Below are 8800 nucleotides of genomic sequence, written 5' to 3' on the forward strand. Positions count from 1 at the left end.
AGAATAGACTATGGACATGCAGGGAAGGGTAGAGAGGGTGAGATATATGCAAAGAGTAACATGTAAACTTACAGTATGATATGTAAAATAGATAGCCTATGGGAATTTGCTGTATGGCTTAGGAAACTCAAACAACTCTGTATCAACCTAGAGGGGTGGGATGGGGAGGGAGGTTCAAAAGGGATGGGATATATATATATGTATATATATACATATATATATATATATCTATGGATGATTCATGTTGAGGTTTGACAGAAGACAGCAAAATTCTGTAAAGCAAAATCTTTCAATAAAAAAGAAAAACAAAAAATGAAACGCAGAAAAAAAAAAAAAAAAAGAGAGGGAGAAATGAAAGATTAAGTGTGACCAGGAGGTGGTTTTAGGTGTGTACATCTCTCAAGGCCCATTTATCTTTGATGGGTTGTGGTATCACGATTTTAGATAATGTTTATTTTCAATGCAATGTGTAAAATCATATCCATACTCTTTTGTGATCATTTCTCTCATTTTGGATAAACATGATTGGAATTGCTCAAAATGGTTGGACTATACCTATTTCTTATCTTCTATAGAACACAGAGAAACAATTCAATTTCAATCATCTCTACAGCTACCTCTTGGGTTTTAAATAATTAAAAACAACAAATATTCTTTTATCATTGTTTCTTTACTTGTGAACTACTGTAAAAATCAACTCAATGATTGCCCAAATTACTCCCAAAGGATCATACCTTCATCCTGTGTCTTATTTTTCCAACTAAAACTACATTTTATACATCAGAGATTTTAAGAGTTTGTACAATATATAATTCATGAATTGATTCCCCATAGCTAAATTTACTTAATTCTAGTATCATAATTGTAGGACTAATCCTAGAAGACCAAATGATGATGTTGTAGTAGGTGAAAGAAGAAAGGAATCAGTATTTTTGAGTATTCGTTCAGTGCTAGAAATTTGATAGAGCATTGTCTATCTCAAATAATCTTGTGATAATCTTATGAAAAGGATATAAATATTTCTACTTTCTTCTTTAAGTGAGCAGAAATGGAGGCTTATGAGATGAAGCCATTTAAAGTTTATACAGCTAACAAAAAGGAAGTCTAATCTTAGCTGTGATTCCAAAACTATCTCCTCAGCTCTATCAATTTCCTTACATGAACATTGACACTGTTTTCTACTTTCCAATGGCCAATATTGACAGACCCTCTTCCTCATTTCAGTTTCTTAAATGAAATATTACTAGATGGATCCTCCAGGGACCCTTACTTTAAGATATTTTGGGAAATTTGTACTCAATTGGAGATATTTGATTTGGCTAGAGAGATATTTTTCATAGACAATAGTATGAGTTTCCACAATTACTCAATTTTATCCTAGAAGGAGTTTCTTTATTTTGATTTTGAACACCCAGAATTATTCAAGTACTTGCTCATCATTCTCCTGGTTCATCAAGTTCTTAATAATTTGTATCATGTACTATTTTAGCTTTTCTTGGGTATCGTGAACACAGTATTTCAAATAATATAAAATATCAAGAGTAATACATTGACTATATTTTTCTCATCCTCCATCAAAGAAAAAACACAAAGGGGATGCTAATGTTCACTTCTTGTGCTGTGCTGTGCTGTGCTTAGTCACTCAGTCATGTCTGACTCCTTGTGATCCCTTGGACTATAGGCCATCAAGCTCCTCTGTCCATGGAGATTCTCCAGGCGAGAATAATGGAGTGGGTTGCCATGTCCTCCTCCATGGGATCTTCCAAAGCCAGGGACCAAACCCAGGTCTCCCACATTTCAGACAGATTATTTACCATCTGGGCTACCAGGGAAGTCCAAGAATACTGGAGTGGACAGCCTATCCCTTCTCTAGGGGATCTTCCTGACCCAGGAATCGAACCAGGGTCTTCTGCATCGCAGGCATATTCTTTACCAGCTGAGCTACCAGGGAAGCCTGTTCAGCTCATATTTAGGGTTATTTTGCAGACAATAACTACTATTTTATCTAATGGGAACAAAATAATGAGCTAGGTAGGAATAGAAGAATGTCTCTAATAATGACTGTCTCCCTTATCAACATCTGATTCCTCCATAGTCTACAGCATATTGATACAGTTTATTGAATAATTTCTGAGTGAGTTAAGGATTAACATTCACCAAATGCTTGTTCAAGTCACTTGGGAAAGGCAGAAAGAGGTCAAGTGATTTCCAGTTACTACTTCATAAATAATATGGTTCAGTTCAGTCGCTCAGTTGTGTCTGACTCTTTGCAACCCCATGAATCGAAGCACGCCAGGCCTCCCTGTCCATCACCAACTCCCGGAGTTCACTCAGACTCACGTCCATTGAGTCAGTGATGCCATCCAGCCATCTCATCCTCTGTCGCCCCCTTCTCCTCCTGCTCCCAATCCCTCCCAGCATCAGAGTCTTTTCCAATGAGTCAACTCTTCGCATGAGGTGGCCAAAGTACTGGAGTTTCAGCTTTAGCATCATTCCTTCCAAAGAAATCCCAAGGCTGATCTCCTTCAGAATGGACTGGTTGAATCTCCTTGCAGTCCAAGGGACTCTCAAGAGTCTTCTCCAACACCACACTTCAAAAGCATCAATTCTTCGGCACTCAGCCTTCCTCACAGTCCAACTCTCACATCCATACATGACCACTGGAAAAACCATAGCCTTGAGTAGATGGACCTTTGTTGGCAAAGTAATGTTTCTTCTTTTGAACATGCTATCTAGGTTGGTCATAACTTTCCTTCCAAGGAGTAAGCGTCTTTTAATTTCATGGCTGCAGTCACCATCTGCAGTGATTTTGGAGCCTCCCAAAATAAAGTCTGACACTGTTTCCACTGTTTCCCCATATATTTCCCATGAAGTGATGGGACCAGATTCCATGATCTTCGTTTTCTGAATGTTGAGTTTTAAGCCAACTTTTTCACTCTCCTCTTTCACCTTCATCAAGAGGCTTTTTAGTTCCTCTTCACTTTCAGCCATAAGGATGGTGTCATCTGCATATCTGAGGTTACTGATATTTCTCTTGGCAATCTTGATTCCAGCTTGTGCTTCTTCCAGCCCAGCATACCTCATGATGTACTCTGCATATAAGTTAAATAAGCAGGGTGACAATATACAGCCTTGACGTACTCCTTTTCCTATTTGGAACCAGTCTGTTGTTCCATGTCCAGTTCTAACTGTTGCTTTCTGACCTGCATACAGATTTCTCAAGAGGCAGATCAGGTGGTCTGGTATTCCCATCTCTTTCAGAATTTTCCACAGTTTATTGTGATCCACACAGTCAAAGGCTTTGGCATAGTCAATAAAGCAGAAATAGATGTTTTTCTGGAACTCTCTTGCTTTTTCCATGATCCAGCAGATGTTGGCAATTTGGTCTCTGGTTCCTCTGCCTTTTCTAAAACCAGTTTGAACATCTGGAAGTTCATGGTTCACGTATTGCTGAAGTCTGGCTTGGAGAATTTAGAGCATTACTTTACTAGCGTGTGAGATGAGTGCAATTATGCGGTAGTTTGAGCATTCTTTGGCATTGTCTTTCTTTGGGACTGGAATAAAAACTGACCTTTTCCAGTCCTGTGGCCACTGTTGAGTTTTCCAAATTTGCTGACATGTTGAGTGCAGCACTTTCACAGCATCATCTTTCAGGATTTGAAATAGCTCAACTGGAATTCCATCACCTCCACTAGCTTTGTTTGTAATGATGCTTTCTAAGGCCCACTTGACTTCATATTCCAGGCTGTCTGGTTCAAGGTCAGTGATCACACCATCGTGATTATCTGGGTCACAGCCATGAAATTAAAAGACGCTTACTCCTTGGAAGGAAAGTTATGACTAACCTAGATAGCATATTCAAAAGCAGAGACATTACTTTGCCAACAAAGGTCCATCTAGTCAAGGCTATGGTTTTTCCTGTGGTCATGTATAGATGTGAGAGTTGGACTGTGAAGAAGGCTGAGCGCTGAAGAATTGATGCTTTTAAACTGTGGTGTTGGAGAAGACTCTTGAGAGTCCCTTGGACTGCAAGGAGATCCAACCAGTCCATTCTGAAGGAGATCAGCCCTGGGATTTCTTTGGAAGGAAAGATGCTAAAGCTTAAACTCCAGTACTTTGGCCACCTCATGCGAGAGTTGACTCATTGGAAAAGACTCTGATGCTGGGAGGGATTGGGGGCAAGAGGAGAAGGGGACGACAGAGGATGAGATGGCTGGATAGCATCACTGACTCGATGGACGTGAGTCTGGGTAAACTCCGGAAGTTGGTGATGGACAGGGAGGCCTGGTGTGCTGCGATTCATGGAGTCACAAAGAGTCAGACATGACTGAGCGACTGAACTGAACTGAAGATCTTTTTTGTACAGTTCTTTTGTGTATTCTTGCCACCTCTTCTTAATATCTTCTGCTTCTGTTAGGTCCATACCATTTCTGTCCTTTATCGAGCCCATCTTTGCATGAAATGTTCCCTTTTATCTCTAATTTTCTTGAAGAGATGTCTAGTCTTTTCCCATTCTGTTGTTTTCCTCTATTTCTTTGCATTGATCACTGAGGAAGGCTTTCTTATCTCTTCTTGCTATTCTTTGGAACTCTGCATTCAGATGCTTATATCTTTCCTTTTCTCCTTTGCTTTCACTTCTCTTCTTTTCACAGCTATTTGTAAGGCCTCCCCAGACAGCCATTTTGCTTTTTTGCATTTCTTTTCCATGGGGATGGTCTTGATCCCTGTCTCCTGTACAATGTCACAAACCTCATTCCATAGTTCATCAGGCACTCTATCTATCAGATCTCGTCCCTTAAATCTATTTCTCACTTCCACCGTATAATCAAGGGTACCTAGATTGATATTTTATATTTTAGACTATTTGTAATTCATTTATAAAATTTACTATGGCCTATTAAGGGGAAAAGAATATTTTTCACTTTGAAGGGATTAATACCTTTTTAGAAATGTAAATATCTGATATTTATTTTAACTTGGGTTAGGAAGATTTTAATACCCTTCACAGGAATTAGGTTATGAAGGAATTTCCCTAGAATCTAGAAATATAGCTGAGTTCTAAATATCTAGTTCAGTGTTTTGGTTGTCATGGTCTGATTTCTCAGTAACTTGCTGAGTCACCATGATGCACTGATAAATGCAAGCCACTACAATTGCAAACGAATTCATTTGGAACCCTGGTGCTAATTTCACTGTGTTTCTCAACTCTGTCATCCTTGGCTGCCATTTACAGAATACCTATTTTTCACATGGTGGTGGTTTAATCGCTAAATCATGTCCGACTCTTGTGACCCCATGGACTGTAGCCTGCCAGGCTCCTCTGTCCATGGGATTCTCCAGGCAAGAAGACTGGAGTGGGTTGCCATTTCCTTCTCCGATTTTCTCACATATTTTAAGTTTTGCATTGCCTTGTTCATCCTCTCCTGTTGGCTTACCCTCTTGCTACTAATTTCTTTCTCAACCCTTTCCACTGTGACCTGTGGAACTCTGCTTTCTAAACAAATTTCCTTGAATCTTGCTTATACATTTAACTCAGGAAAGCCACTTCTTGGCCTTTTAGGATCAAACCTACAAGAATCAGTTAGCCTAATAACTGGTTCTCATCTTGCCTTCCTCTGCTCCTAGTAAATACTAAACATTCAATTATAAGCTTATTAGAAACATATTAATAAACTAATTTCTCCATTAAAAGTCTCTGTGGGATAGACATAACTGACATATTTTATGGCATATACCATGCTTATTTTATCTCCTCTTAAATTTTCCCATTCTATGTGCATATACAGTAAACTCATTTCAGAATAGTTTCTCATCAATGAACCGCCCTATTCTGATAGTTGTCCACCTTTCCGTGCTTTTGAAACTCTAACATTATTTAAGATCCAGTGAAAATTTCACTTTCTTCAAAAAGCCTTCTTAAATACAACTAATTTGAACCAGACATTCTTTCCACAGTACTGTGAATGTATTTTGTACTCTTTTATACAATCTGTCATATCATATGTCATGTGTGCCTATATTTGTTTTCTACCTGGTTGCAAGACTTTTAGGAACAAGACTCTCCTTAAGTCATCTTTGAACCCTTGGAATGATAGTTCAGAGCTGGAATCACAGCAGGCCACTTGAACAAGAATATCTTTCTGGCAGGGAACAGAAAAGCCTTGAAAAGAACTCAACAAGAAGGTTATTGTAAGGACAAATGGTGAAATCACACAGACATCTAAATACAAGCACCAGGGTATGTATCAGACTCTTGGGAAATGGAACTGGGAAAACATTAGAAACTAAGGATTTTGTTTTTATCTCTCTCTCTCCCTCAGGGGATGCATGGCCTCTCTCATTTCTGTCTCATGTTCTCCCTGTCAGATCAGCTTCCTCTAAATCTGATGGCACAATGCCCACACTGTTCTAGCATGGACTGTACATGACTTCATCTTTTGGCTTTTATCACTAGCTAGCAATTTTCTCCATAGTTTCTTAGTTCAGATTTCCAAGGGAGGATTCTTTTAGTTCCTATTTTATATCCAGGCCATAATTTGTTATGGGTTCCTGGGTAGACTAAAGATTGGCAACTCTTGAGCCAGGTGTATACCCTGATTTAAAGACCTCAGTAAGGAGAGGAAGAAAGGGAGCAAAGAGACAGAAAACATGACAATGAGTGCCACAGGGCCTGGTGGAAGGACTGATTCTTGAATCAGTCTCTGGAGAATTCTTAGCACAGTAGCTCTTCTAAGGAGTTATTGAATCAAATAAATATAAACCTAATGTGAACAAAATTTGGTTCAACTGTCACCACAATAATTATTTTTCTCCTCAAAGAGTATGTTTAGAATAAGATATTTCATTAAGTACGTATTCATTCAAAGTTAATTACACTATTTAATCATTTTCTATTTATGAAATCAATTTATTCACATACAGTTTTGAGATTGCATGTTGGATACATCAAGATTTGTGAATGATAGTTCTTTAAGATGGCAATTTGATATTTTAAGCTCTATTTAAAAATATAACCATTTTTGTCTATACTTTCTTTCTCAATATCACCATCAGGTTTTTCTACTGGTTCCCATTGTATGGGTGGTGTCATTTAGTTTACAGCTTTGTACCTAGATTTAGAGAATTACTATGGAATTTCCGCATCCAGAGAAGCTTTGCTGTCAGAGCAAGAGAAACAATGATGATAATAATAATAATGCTTACATTTCCAAAGACTTGAAAGTTGAATGAAATAATGTTTACATGGAACACAGAAGTTTTTTGATAAGTGACATTATTTTAAAACATATAGTTATCAGGTCAGTTTCCCTACCACTTTCTTCATTTTGCTCTCTTGAGGCTCTCTTTCTGCTCTCATATTTTCTAACTGATCTCTTGCAAAATTCTCCACTTGTCTCCCCACCCTCTTTATTATATTCTTCCAAGACATTGCAGTTTACTCTGTGCCTTAGTTTATTTTCTCTTTTGGAATGCTCTGCATTCTCTTAATTTTGATAAATTCTATACTTGTTTAAGGGCCAGTTCAAATCCTACCATTCTCAGGAGAGATAGTTCAGTACAATGGAGTGAGTCTAGATTCTCAGGCCAGAACACTTGGGTTTGAATTCTTACTTATGAGTTATGTGACCCTGAACAAATTGAATAATCTCACTTTACTTATCTGTGAAATGGGGATTAAAAATGTTAAAATGGAATCTTTTACATATATACTAGACTACAGGGATATTTTCCTTTCTGGTTTTTTCCCCTTGGTCTGTACATGTAATGGTATGACAGCTTGGGTATTTCTTATCTTGTCTTTAGGCTGGCCCAGTCTCTTATGAAAACTATGGCTCTGTGTTTTAAAATAATATATTAATAAAATGTTCTGTGTTTTTAGAAGACTAGATTTTAACAGTTGGAGCTTTAATAGCAAGCAGGTGACTATTGTTTAGTTGTTAGCAAGGCTTGATTAAATTTCAGGACTTAGAGAATTGTTCTCATTCTGTGATCATAAATCCTTAAGGTAGTCTTGACTTCCCCAGAGAGGCATTTTTCTATTTCACGGCAAGTCCACCCTGGATAATTGCCCTGATCTTCTCTTTGAGTTTAGTTTAAGGAAAACACTGGGAAGTAAAAAAAAAGAAAGAAAAAGTGGCCTTTGCTCCCACTGTTGTAGCGTGAATTATTTGCCTGGATAATTAGAGTCTAAATGCTGTCATTATAGAGATTAAAGGCTGCTATAACATTTCCTAAGGCTGCCTCCTAGTTTAAGTACCAGCTGCCTCTAGGAGTAGTGAGGCAAGTTGCTGAAGATGGTGGTTTTGTGGGCTTCCAAGTGAGGGTAGGATATGCTGCCTGATTTAAGTAATAGCAGCTGAAACAAAGTCTATTTAGGCTGTGAGAATGCCATAAATGTGCATGAATTACTGTGGGGACAAAGTCTTGATCTTTATCACAGCATTGTTGTTCAAAGTTAATGTTTCTTTTGTATGAATAAAAAGATTTTTTCTTTTTATCTTGTAGGTGGCTGAATAGAATATTTATTGCCCTAAGTCCCATTTCCTTAAAGAGATCCTGGTTTCTCTTACATGTGTCCTAATAAACAGCTTACCATCTACTTTGGTGACTTTTCTATGTTGCAGCCAGGTGTCGCACAGGTGTGATTAAGCATCTACTCCATCGCCTGCCTCTGGCCACATTCCTGCTTTGGCTACCATTTATGAAAGGCAGAAGGGCACCGTGACTAAATGTGTAGACTCTGTGGCCAGAATTTAACTCCACCACCTATCAGGTGTGATGTTGAATCTGGTATATAATC

General features: G+C 38.2%; 1 long non-coding RNA gene across 1 annotated transcript in view; it reads left to right on the plus strand.

The window, feature by feature from the left end:
- Positions 1-8599, plus strand: part of LOC147378103 (uncharacterized) — a 68274-nt gene extending 59675 nt beyond the window's left edge. The window contains exons 2-3 of the long non-coding RNA XR_015151325.1: positions 6148-6238; positions 8506-8599. This is a non-coding gene — a long non-coding RNA (uncharacterized LOC147378103). The remainder of the gene's footprint in view (positions 1-6147; positions 6239-8505) is intronic.
- Positions 8600-8800: the final 201 nt, after the last annotated feature.

Source organism: Bos grunniens, chromosome 2 (assembly GCF_055505025.1).
Source record: "Bos grunniens cultivar Pamir isolate PY7600 chromosome 2, Bosgru_T2T1.0, whole genome shotgun sequence".
Lineage (NCBI taxonomy): Eukaryota > Metazoa > Chordata > Mammalia > Artiodactyla > Bovidae > Bos > Bos grunniens.